Here is a 12719-nt window from a genome sequence, read left to right on the forward strand (position 1 = left end):
AGAGGTGGTACAGACAGCGTCAATAGGGTTGGAGCTCAAATATAAAAAAGGCTTTTTGCATTATCGGGGTGTATTATAGACTTCCAAATTGTGGGAAGGAAATGGAATGTAGTAAGATTAGAGAGATAAGTAGGAATAACAAAATTGTTCTGGGAGATTATTATTTATCCACGTATCGGCCACGATTTTGCAAACGGGTGTGAGTTGGGTGTGGGCGACATCGGTGATGTGTGGGGAACGCGCTCCCAGCTCCAGCCCACCCTCTGACACTAATCTTCCACTGATGGAGCTTGTTAAGCCCACCCTGTGAGTTTCCCGGCCCAGGAACAGGAAGCCGGTCTGATGGCGTCATCTGATGATGCGTCATCAGCCAGTTTCCTTAAAGGGACCATGGCCAACTTTTTTCTGATAGTTTTTCTGTCAGTGTACTGCAGCATTGTGTTGCTGCAGACACCGACAAGCACTGCACAAAGGTGCATGGCTGCACCCAGGCTCTCCCATGATGCCCTCCAGATGCTTATGGAGGGAGTCACAGCACGCAGGGAGGTTCTCTTCACTTCCAATGGACGGAAGAGACCTTCCCAGGACACCAACAGTCTGCGTTCACATTGCACAGGAGAGCACAAGCAGGGATGTTGTCAGTAGCTTAGTGAGTTGTAGTGAATGGTCAGATGTAAGGGTACCCTACACAATGGTGATGAATGTGAAAGGAATGGCTTTGGCATTGCAGGGATGATTTATGGTGCTGGTGTGGGGTGGTGCCAACCTGGTGCATCATGTGGTGGTCAGGGTGTACAGCGTCAAGTGAAGTAAATGTAGCCACGGTGAGGCCATCCCTGGCTGGGGGCAGTAATGTGGTCAGGTGGTCAATGTGGCAATGATGCCCTGTGTACTGTGCAGCATCAGGTGATTGTGGAGAAGGTTGGTGTTGTTGGTGATGCTGGTGTATTTAGTGATGTTGGTTTTGGCGCAGATCGTGGTGGGATTCTGAGAACCAAGATGAGATTTTGTCAAGGGCACCGATGCTGCTGGAATAGAATGCAGGTGAAGTTGAAATGACAGAAGCAATCTGTCAATGGTGAGGTGAGAGAGGTTGCTCCAAGGAGGTGACGGTGAATAGTAAGTTCATTGCAAATACTAAAAACCTGCATACAGCTCAATAGTTTCTTCCAAATCCTTAAGGCTTCATCTTCTGACATTGGAAAGTGAACAGCTATGAAATGGTAGCTTTTATACTACTTCTGCAGCTGTCAACTTGCCAAAGCAATAGAGAACCCAACTCCACTTACTTGGCGTGTTCCCTGAGTGACAGCAAACCTGTCAAAAATTTGGTAAAATTGTAAGTGCCTGCTTTTAATCCTCTTAAATAGCACTAAAATACCTGTTAAGTACCTTAATGAAGTGGCCCACCACTTGGTGTCAGATCTGAGATCCGCAGGCAGACCTGACAGCTGAGAAACTCAAACAGACTCAGGTTTAGAGCGGGATCCTGACCCATTGTCAATCAGGGCTATTTTGAAAGCCGGCCGACCTCCAAACCCGCACTCGCAGGGCTGTGAAGATTCAATTAGAATAGTGAGGGTGTAAATGGGGACATGGGAATGGAATGCCTAAAATGTGTGCAGGGTTTTTTCCTCAAGTCTTAGAAGACCTACAAGGCTGGGGGGCGCTGCTGGATCTGGTTATGAGTAATGAAATAGATCAGGTAGATGAGCTAAATGTGGGAGAGCACCATGGAAGTAGTGACCACAATATGATGAAGTTTAAAATCAAACTAGAAAGGAGAAAAGTTTGTACAAACAATGGAACACCAGATTGGATTAGGGCAAATTTTAGAAGAATTAAGAGCAAGCTAGCTGGAGTGAGGTGGAAGGTGTAATTGGCACACAGGACGATAGAGCAACAGGGAGATGTTTTTTAAAAAAGAAATGGCATAAATACAGAATAAGTATATTCCATTGTAAAAAAAAACTACTATTAGTATTGTGAAATCATGGATAAATAAAGAGGATAGAAACCAATTAAAATTGAAGAAGATGATTTATGAGGATTACAAGAATAATAATGAAAAGAACAAAAAGGAGAATATCAGAAAAAAAGAAAAAAGGCTTAGAGTGGGATAAGGAAAGTTAAGTGGGAGTATGAGGAAAGTACACTTAAATAAACATCAAAAGGAATAGAAAGGTCTGTATTTCACAAATAGTCAGTTAAAAGGGACTTGTTCAATGCAAGGTAGGTCTGCTGAGAGGTGAGGATTGTAATTTGTAGATGATGATCAATAAATGACAGAGATATTTAATAAGTACAAGTTGCACCTCTTTGGTCCGGCACCCTCGGAATCTGACCAGTGCCGGAACAGAGAGTTTGCCGAACCACGGGAGGTCACGCTTACCTGGCGACAACACCCGGGCTCCTGTGTGTGTGTGTGCAGCCTGTGGGCGGCTCCCTCAGCCAATCGCCAAACATACTCACTGACTGACAGTCACTCCAGCCAATCGGCAAACACACTCACTGACTGACAGCCGCTCCAGCCAATCAAAACTTTTTTTAATGAACCCTCCTTTCCCTCAGGCCCAACTAATGCTGAACCATGGATGTTTCCGGACCAGAGAGTCCTGGACCAGAGAGATCCAACCTGTACTTCGAATTGATCTTTACTACAGAGAAAGATATTTGAAAGGTGGTGGATGCTGCTGAGAGCGGAATGAGTGATAATATGAAGGATAAAAGGAGAATGTTAGATAAATTAGTTAAGCTAAAGTTAGAAAAAGTACCAGAGCCTGACAGCATACATCCGAGGATCCTGCAGGAGATGAGAGAGGAAATTGCAGAGTCCCGGAAATTGCAGAGTCCCAGAAATTATATTTCAGGGATCTATTGAGTATAGATGTGTGCTGGAGGATTGGGGAGTGGCCAATGTAGTACCTACTTTTGAAAAGGGTGACGGGGCTAATCTGGGTAATTATCAGCCATTTAGCTTAACATCTGTGATAGGAAACATTTATCTTCTTTAATTAAAGATGAAATTACCACATGTCTAGTTATAGAGAAAATAGAAGTAGCCAGTCAGACACAAACTGATTGGGCCGAATCGCCCATTGTAATTTCTATTAATTGGCTACTACGTACTTGACTTCACAGTACTTAATGCTGTTATTGTTTACCAAATCTACATCACAATATCAGCCAGCGGTGTCAGCTGTGGCTCAGCGAGCTGCACTCTTGCCTCTGAGTGAGAAGGTTGTAGGTTCACAGTTACACTTCAGAGATTTGAGCACAAAAACTAGCCTGACACTCCAATACAGTGCTGAGGGAGTGCTGCACTGCTGGAGGTGCTGTCTTTCGGATGACGCGTTAAACTGAGGCCCCGTCTGCTCTCTCAGGTGGAGGTAAAAGATCCCATGGCACTATTTCGAAGATGAGCAGGGGTGTCCTGGCCATTGTTTATCTCTCAATCAACATCTAAAACAAATTTCCACATACAAATGGTTGAAACATACAAGGCCCAGTTTTACCAGCTGCTGAGAGGCTGAGTCAGTAGTCCTTAAAGGGACCGTTGGAGGCCAGTCTAAAAAGAGCCTGGCAAATATTTGGAGGGATTTTTTTGTGGGGCCCAGAGCAGCAGAACTTTCAGGATTGGATGGCTCCTAACAGGATCAACCTGTCAGCTGCTTCCATGTAGAAACGGGTGAGCAACAACAAATATCCATTTAGTGCTGGTTCAATTCAAATGAGGCCCTGAAAAGGTTTGGGGTTCCCTATGGTGGATTTGAGCGGGTGCCAACTTCATGCCCATTTCGGGCCTAAGTTAAAATTACCCCCATTTGTTTTTCATACAAGTCTATAACATTTATTTTTCTAGCAACTTTTAACATTTGAAATGGATAGTGTATTTAATTTGCTCATTTTTGATATGATAATATGGTTTAATTGTGAAAGTCAACAAAATTGTTATGGAAATATTGGCCAGTAAAACAGTAATTGCATTTCAAATGTAATTAGTTTGTTGTGAAGTGCTTTGGGATGCCTTGATGACATGATAAGGTGCTATATCAATTCAAATTCTTAATGTTGTTATTTACTGTGAAGGGAATGAGTGTTTGTAATTGTTACTGTTATTTTGAATGGGGATGTTTATAATTCAGCATATCACTACATCTCATTTCTTTGCTAGGCTTTGTATGCCTCTCTGTTAGTATTTTGTTGGTGATGTCTTGTATTACACTTATTGGTGCAGTATCAACAGCTATTTAGCTGCGGTGTGGGGAATCAGCCACGGTTATGCTCCCTGATTGCAGTAGAATGGGGTGAAAGGCAGCGCTCCCTTCTAGTCCCTGTACAGAGTGTTGCTCACTGGGACTCTGATGGTATATTCCTTCTGCAAGTTTAGTGTCTGTGAAAAGTGATTTATTTTTGCACCAACGTGACAATTGAGGCATTAATGTATCAGTTTTGACTAATTGCTGAGAGCTAATTGGAAGGTTGACTCTTATCAGTCACTACAAATTGAAAAATTGCTGTAATTGCGATACTCTTGATGCCCCTGCACCAGGAATGTTGCCGTGAAACTGTTTCTAAAGGTGAAGAAACAAAACATTATCAGAGTCTCTCTGTGCCCATCTCTTGCTTCTGTTACTGTCTCTCTTCACTTTCTCCTGCTCTACAGGTTCTTGCGTTAAGAAAGCAGGGACCAATGAACTGGAAATGTTGCCACAGCAATCAGGAGAGGTAGTAAGAACATACATCGATAATATTCAGCAAAATAAAATGACATGTCATTAATAAAAATTCAAATATTAAAAATGGAATATTCTTTATTTGGATGACTTGTTGAGAGAAATGTACTTAACCGACTAGCTTTCAGGGAGTGCGAGTCAGTGATGTGGGGAGACCAACAACTGATACAGTAAGTTTGAGAAGATGCTGGTAGTGTAAGTGATTGTACTCCAGTCTGTCTATCTTGTGTGAAAGTGATGACTTTAAGCATGTATTTAGATGTAAAGTTGCTCAGCAATTTGTAATAAATATGCTACCGTGTTCATGTGAAGAAGACTTACATTTATCGATGTAACAATTTGTACTGCACTTTTTTTGACAAACAAGCAACCCACACTGCCCCCTGTCAAGCTCTGCACCCTCCCTCTCTTGGCCTGAATGATTCCATCCACGTGGGGCCAAGAAGCAAGTCCTGAGGCCCCGACTCTCCCCTGCTCCAACCCCAACCCATCTTGGGGGCCGAGAACAGCGGTACTGGGGCCGAGAATGGCAGGTCTGCGGCCGGCGTGAGCCAAGAGGGCCCATGGGCGGCCGAGAGCAGTAGTGGCAAGCAGAGAAGTGACGGAGGGCCAAGAGGGAGAGAGAGGTTGGGGGAGAGAGAGTGAGAGAGCGAGATTGGAGGGAGAGAGAGAGAGAGGCTAGGGGGGTAGAGAGTGAGAGGCTGAGGGGAGAGGGAGAGAGAGAGAGAGAGAGAGGCTGGGGGGGGAGAGAGAGAGAGAGGCTGGGGAGAGAGAGAGAGGCTGGGGGGAGAGAGAGAGAGAGAGAGAGAGGCTGGGGGTAGAGAGAGAGAGAGAGAGGCTAGGGGGAGAGAGAGAGAGAGAGAGAGAGAGGCTGGGGGGGGGGAAGAGAGAGAGAGAGAGTGGCTGGGGGGATTAGAGAGAGAGAGAGAGGCTGGGGGGAGAGAGAGAGAGAGAGAGGCTGGGGGGGGAGAGAGAGGCTGGGGGGAGAGAGAGAGAGAGAGAGAGAGAGAGGCTGGGGGGAGAGAGAGAGAGAGGCTGGGGGGAGAGAGAGAGGGAGGCTGTGGGGGGGGGGAAGAGAGAGAGGCTGGGGGGAGAGAGAGAGGCTGGGGGGAGAGAGAGAGAGAGAGAGAGAGAGAGAGGCTGGGGGAGAGAGAGAGAGAGAGAGAGAGAGAGAGGCTGGGGGGAGAGAGAGAGAGAGAGAGAGGCTGGGGGGAGAGAGAGAGAGAGAGAGAGGCTGGAGGGAGAGGGAGAGAGGCTGAGGGAGAGAGAAAGAGGCTGGGGGAGAGAGAGACATGGATGGGGTGGGGGGAGAGACACGGGTGCGGGGGTGGGGAGGATCCGAGGGGAGAGAGGGAATTCAGATCACGTTCTTACAACTCCCTACAAGGGACATCGTTGGAGTGGATGATATCCAGAAATCACGACACTCTCACTATTCACTTCATACCCAATAAACCTGTTAACAATCCGTACACAATGCCCGATCTATGGTGGTGGTGGGAAGAGGGATGTACTTGGACTGGGGTAAGGCACTTTGGCTGGGGGAGGCATACACTTGGACTGGGGTAGTGCACTTTGGCTGGGGGAGGCATACACTTGGACTGGGGTAGTGCACTTTGGCTGGCCCTTGTTGTCTTCTGGGGAGCTCTGTCTGTTGCTTCAGGAAGTCAAAGTGGATCGAGTTACAATTTGCAAAGTCAGTGAGACCTTGGGATGGGCGGTTCCAGTTACACATTCCAATGAAACTTCAGAGTGTGGTCTATCCTCCAAGGGGACCAATCATAGTCAAAGGGTGGAGCATGGTGTCCATTTTGGCAATACAAATCAGCATGTCCTACATTTATAGAGCGCCTTTCACGACCACCGGATGTCTCAACCAATGACATACTTTTGAAGTGTAGTCACTGTTGTACTGTGGGAAATGCATCAGCCACTTTGCACACAGCTAGTTCCCACAAACAGCAATGTAATAATGACTAGATAATCTGTTTTTGTTATGTTGATTGATGGATAAATAAATGAGAAATGCCTCTGTGTTACTTTAACACATTTGCTAAATCATTTAAAGTAAATTGATTAAATTAATGTATTCAGAAGAATTCTACAAAATCATTAATGCATCAATTACAAATATCGCTGAGAAAAAATGTCAGCCACTCTAGTCTGAGAGCACAGAGCTATTCAAATCTTTGAATACCTCCCGCCACTTGTTCACCTCGTGTACAGCCACTGCATTGCTTATTAGTTTGAACATTCCTCATTCACACAGTGGTACAACATTAATGTTTACCATCATCATAACACTACATTATTTTAACTTAACTGTATTTGTGAGGCAGCATGCAGCAATTGTGACTAACTCCCATAAAATGTCACTTTATAAGCACTGGTAAATATCTTTAATCATTATTCTTACACTATTATTGCGACCAATAACATGTTAAGTTTTATTTTTCTGATTCACCAGTTCTTTGAACTTGATGGAAATCTTTTAGAATTATGTTTATCTTGATAATATTAAACCATCCGATATTATTTATAGAATTGACATTGAGCAGTTTATAATCAAAGCAAATTCAGTAATACAGTAAAAACCTGTTATATTGATCACAGTTTGTAACAATGAGTTACTTATAATAGCCAACAATTGTTTACAAAACCACAACCCATGTGATACTCTGTTGGCTAAATTTTCACCTTTAAGTACTTCTGATGCAGAACTTGGGAGTGCCAGGAGCAAATTTGGGTGCGTGCACTTCCATGATTTTCTTCCCAAACTCATGGCGGGCAAAGTCTGTACCAGGAGCACTGACGCTGGAAATGTACTCAGTAATGCAATTATTTATAGAGTTCACTTTTAACCTCACTAACCTGCACAATCCATATTAGGAGAGGTAAAAAAAAAATTGAGGAAGGCAAAGAGGAACTATGAAATGTAATCATCAAGGAACATAAAACAAAATAGTAAAATATTTTACAAGCACATCAATAAAAAAAGGAAAGTTGTGATGGGAATAGGGCCATTAAGGGATAGACAGGATAATACCACAGGTAACGATAGAGAGATGGCAGAAATATTAAATAATTATTTTGCTTCAGTATTTACCAGGGAGATGGACATGACATTGGATGATGAGACTAGTAGTGAGATAAGTACATTTAAAATAAAAAGAAGGGATGTATTAAATAAACTAAGCAAATTCAAATAGGATAAAACCCTTGGATTGCATCCACACATTTTAAAAGAAATTAAGGAAAAGATAGCAGTGGCCTTACTACACATACTTAATAATTCGTTAGAAAAAGGTATGGTGCCAGAGGACTGGCGGATATATATGGAACATATCCAGGGAATTATAGACCGGCTTAATATCGGTTGTAGGAAAAATAATGGAATCCCTGACAAAGGAGAAAATAGAAGAACATCTAGAAACCAAAAATAATACCGAATAGTCAGCATGGATTTCAAAAGGGAAAGTCTTGCTTGACCAACCTCATTGAATTTTTTGAAGAGTTAACAGAGAGAGTATATAATGTTAATGCAGTAGATGTAATTTATCTAGACTTTCAAAAGGTCTTTGACAAGGTACCCCATAATAGACTGATGAATGTCAGAAAATGCAGGTACAAAAACAAAATACAATGGATGCTGGAATCTGAAATAAAAACAGAACATGTTTGAAATCTCAGCGGGTCAGGCAGCATCTGTGGAGAGAGAAACAGAGTTAATGTTTCAGGTCGATGAACCGTCATCAGAACTGGCAATAGTTCGAAATGTAATAGATTCTTAAGGAATCCTGAAAGGGGGAGTTGTGGGGGGGGGGGGGGGGCAGGGTGGAAAGAACAAGACCTATAACAGACCTTCTCTTTTGTTCTTTCCACCCTCCCTCCCTCTTTCAGGGCCCCAGCACTTCCTTAAGAATCTGTTACATTTCAAACTATTGCCAGTTCTGACGAAAGGTCATCGACCTGAAACATTAACTCTGTTTCTCCACAGATGCTGCCTGACCAGCTGAGATTTCCAGAAAATGCGGAGTCATGGGACAAGTCGCAGAATGGATAGCCAGCTGGCTTCAAGACAGAAAGCAGAGAGTAGGGGTAAAAGGTAGCTATTCACAGTGGCAAAAGGTGGGCAGTGTTGATCCACAAGGATCAGTGCTTGGACAACTGTTATTCACAATTTACATTAATGATTTAGACTTTGGAATCAAAAACACAATTTCTAAATTTGCAGATGACATCAAATTGAGGGCAATAGTCAATACTGAGGAGGACAAATTATAGGAGGACATTAATAAACTTGCAGAATGGACATATAATTGGCAAATGAAGTTCAACACATGTTACATGTTGGTAGGAAGAATAGAATGGTCACTTATTACTTGGACAGTCAGAGTTTAGGTAGGGTAGAGGAACAAAGGGATCTCGGAGTACAAATACACAAATCACTAAAAGTTGTGACACAGGCCATAAAAAAAGCAAACCAAGCCCTGGGGTTTATTTCTAGAGGTATAGAATTCAAAAGCAGAGAAGTTATGTTAAACCTGTATCGAACCTTGGTTAGACCACACTTAGAGTACTGCGTATAGTTCTGGTCGCCTTTTTTAAAAAGGATGCAGAGGCACTGGAGAGAGTGCAGAGGCAATTTATAAGGATGATACCAGAAACATAAGGGTATACATATAAAGGAAAGGATGAACAGGCTGGGTCTCTTTTCTCTTGAAAAAAGAAGACTGAGGGGTGACCGATTAGAAGTCTTTAAAATTATGAAAGGTTTTGATAGAGTAGGTACAGAGAGAACGTTCCACTTGTGGACAGGAGCATAATTAGAGGCAATTAATAAAAGATAATCACTAAGAAATCAAATAGGGAATTCAGAAGAAACTTTTTTTACCCAAAGAGTGCTGAGAATGTGGAACTCGCTACCACAGGGAGTGGTTGAAGCAAATAGTATAGATACATTTAAGGGGAGGCTCGATAAGCATATGAGGGAGAAGGGAATAGAGGGTTATTGTGGTGTATGTAGCACACAAATCACTGACTCCGCACGGTCTGGTGTAAATCTAACTGCTGTGACCTTCGTCCTTTATTGTTCAGCTCCAGAGTGCCTCTCAGGTGTGGTGGTCAGCCTTATATAGTGCCTGTTCTAGGTACTTCCAGGTTTCCCACCACAACGCCCTCTGTGGTGTGGCATAGTGCTTACATTACATTTAAGGTACCAGGACGATACACACATCATTACATAACATCACCTTCCCCCCCCCCCGACCAGGACGCAGGACGACGATACACACATCAATACATAACATCACACTTGTCCAACGGAAGACAGGTAGGCATAGACAGTGCATTAGTATGGTACATATTATCTGGTATATTAACTAGTTATTGACTGGTAACAGATCCCTGATTTCCTTGTTAGCCCTTATCATTAATTGTACTTCATATCCATTATTTTACACAAATACAGTGGCCATTCAGCATTAAAAAATGAATTCTTATTATAAATTCGCCATCTCACATTAACATAGCTCATTTTAGACTCGCTCTGCCTTACAGAAGTTCTTTGTGGGGACCACCTCTTGGTAAGGCCCTTTTAAGACTCCTAGATGCATTTCCTTTTTAAGGCGCCATCTTTGATGCAGGAGGATTCCACGAGGCTTCTCCTTGGGCGCCGCCATCTTTGATGCTCTGCTGCTCTGGACACGCTGCCGTCGCCTTCTTGCTCTCTGCCGCTCCGGATGCCCTCCGCCGTCGCAGCCTCCACTCCCCTCCGCTGCCACCTGACTTGCCGCCTCTCCTGCGGCCGTCGTTGTCGCTTCTCCGGCGGCCACCGTAGCGGCCTCCCCTGCGGCCGCCGTGGCCGCCGACCTCCAGCTGCTACCACCGCCCGACTCTCCCTCTGCGTGGGCCCCTCCGATCCACTGGCCAACCTGGATCCCTCGCACCCAGCCCGCAGCACCCCGCCGGATCACCCACCCCCCCCCCCCCCCCCACTAGGCCCCTCTCTGCAGGGCTGCTTGCCTGTGGGGGCTGAGGCTGCAGGATCTCTGTGTGAGGTCCGGGACTGGGCCTTGCTCTGCTTGCCTGTGGGGGCTGAGGCTGCAGGGTCTCTGTGTGAGGTCCGGGCCTGGGGCTTGCCTGTGAGTGGATTGAGGCTGCAGCTCCATCTCGGTCGGCGCTGCTCTCTGGGGACCTGGGGCATGGCAGCACCCCGGGGAGCAGCAGCCTGTGGAATGCTGAAGTCTTCCCAGCTCCCATGGACCATCTCCATCCACCTCCGGTCGAGGAGCGTCGGCCCATCGCCTGCATCGACCCACAAAGGTAAACCGTGCGTCTCGTCCCCGTGGGATACCTGCACCATCGCTCTGCCAAGAACCGGTATTAGTTCCCTGGTGTAGGTACGCAGCTTCGCCGTGACCGGGACCAGCTTGGGTCGTGCAGCTGGGTTAATCCACAGTTTATCAAAAGTTCTCCGACTCATCAACGATGGACCCGAGCCCGTGTCCACTTCCATACTCACAGGGACTCCGTTGATTTTTACTTCCCTTATCACTGGGGGCGAATCGTCGGTACACGTGTACAGTCCCAACACCTCATCATCTTCTGCCTGCTCCTCGCTGAACAGTAGATCATCCCCCATCTCCTCAGCCACATGGTGAGTCCGATTTCTTTTACACATACGCTGAAGGTGGCCTTTCGTGTGGCAGGTATTGTACGTGTACTCCGCAAACCTGCACCAGTGAGCCCCATGGCTTCCTCCACAGCACCAGCATGGTGCTGCTTGATTGGTCCCCCTCAGCGGACTCGGAGTTCCAGGACCCCGAGGTCCGTGCTCTCTGCCCCGGACAGAGCCACGTTCTGCAGTTTAGTCAGTGGTGGGCGCTATCCTGTGGACAGTGCCTGCCGGGTTCGAGACTGTGTGGATTATTTGCTTGGTGCTGCAAGTCGAGGTCATATATGTCCGGCTGATGGTGATGGCCTTTGTCAGAGTGACTGTGGGTTCCATGGCTAGCAGCTTGTGAAGGAGGCCCTCGTGGCCAATCCCCATAACGAAAACGTCCCATAATGCCTCGTCAAGGTGTACACCAAAATCACACAGCGCCACGAGTTTCCTGAGATCCACAGCATATTTGGTGATATCCTGGCCCTCAGGTCTGCAGTGATGGTAAAATTTGTATCTGACCGTGAGGATGCTCTCCTTCGGTTATAACTGGTCACGAATGAGTTCAGTCAGCTCCTCGTATGACTTTCTTTTTAAAATTCGTAGCCAATCGTTCCAATTCTTTGTCAAATCACAAACACCAGAGGTCACCTTGGGCCCATTCAAGGATCACTCTGCGCCAATGCTCTTAGCCAAAAGGCCTAGAGCCACTGCACCGTTCCTGGAAGTACTGCAATACCAGGTTCGTGCCATGGAGGTGGATGGGTCAGGTCCCCCACACACCTCCGTGGAGGTGGATGGGTCAAGCCACCCCACCCACCTCCTATTTCCAAAAAAGCAAGCATATACCTTCCTGATCCAGGGAGAACCACCTTGGGGTTATGGTGGTTACTCCCCTGTCAGGTCAGTTACGCATGATCTTAGCCAAAAGGCCGAGAAGCGATGACTTGTCCCTGGTGCTCCCGGGTGCCAGCAAATCCCTGACGAGACAGTAAACCTCATCGCCACAACTGGAGAGCAATATCGCCTTACGCTTATCTCTCATTGAGTCCATGTCCTCCGTCAGGTCGTTTGCTGTGAAGTAGTACTCGAGCCTTTCCGTGAAGGCCTCCCAATCATTGCCCACGGTAAAATCCTTTAGCAAGCCCAGAGTAGCCATGGTTGCGTGGAGTTCGTCCGCTTCCTCGTTGCCAATGTGGTGCATGTAGCACACAAATCACTGACTCCACACGGTCTGGTGTAAATCTAACTGCTGTGACCTTCGTCCTTTATTGAACAGCTCCAGAGTGCCTCCCAGGTGTGGTGGTCAGCCTTATATA

The 12719-nt window shown here is 45.8% G+C and overlaps 1 pseudogene; it reads right to left on the reverse strand.

Moving 5' to 3' along the window:
• Positions 1–12105: 12105 nt before the first annotated feature.
• LOC139277750 (U2 spliceosomal RNA) lies at positions 12106–12344 on the reverse strand (annotated as a pseudogene).
• Between the last annotated feature and the right edge of the window lie 375 nt (positions 12345–12719).

This window comes from Pristiophorus japonicus, chromosome 12 (genome assembly GCF_044704955.1).
Source record: "Pristiophorus japonicus isolate sPriJap1 chromosome 12, sPriJap1.hap1, whole genome shotgun sequence".
In the NCBI taxonomy this organism is placed as follows: domain Eukaryota; kingdom Metazoa; phylum Chordata; class Chondrichthyes; family Pristiophoridae; genus Pristiophorus; species Pristiophorus japonicus.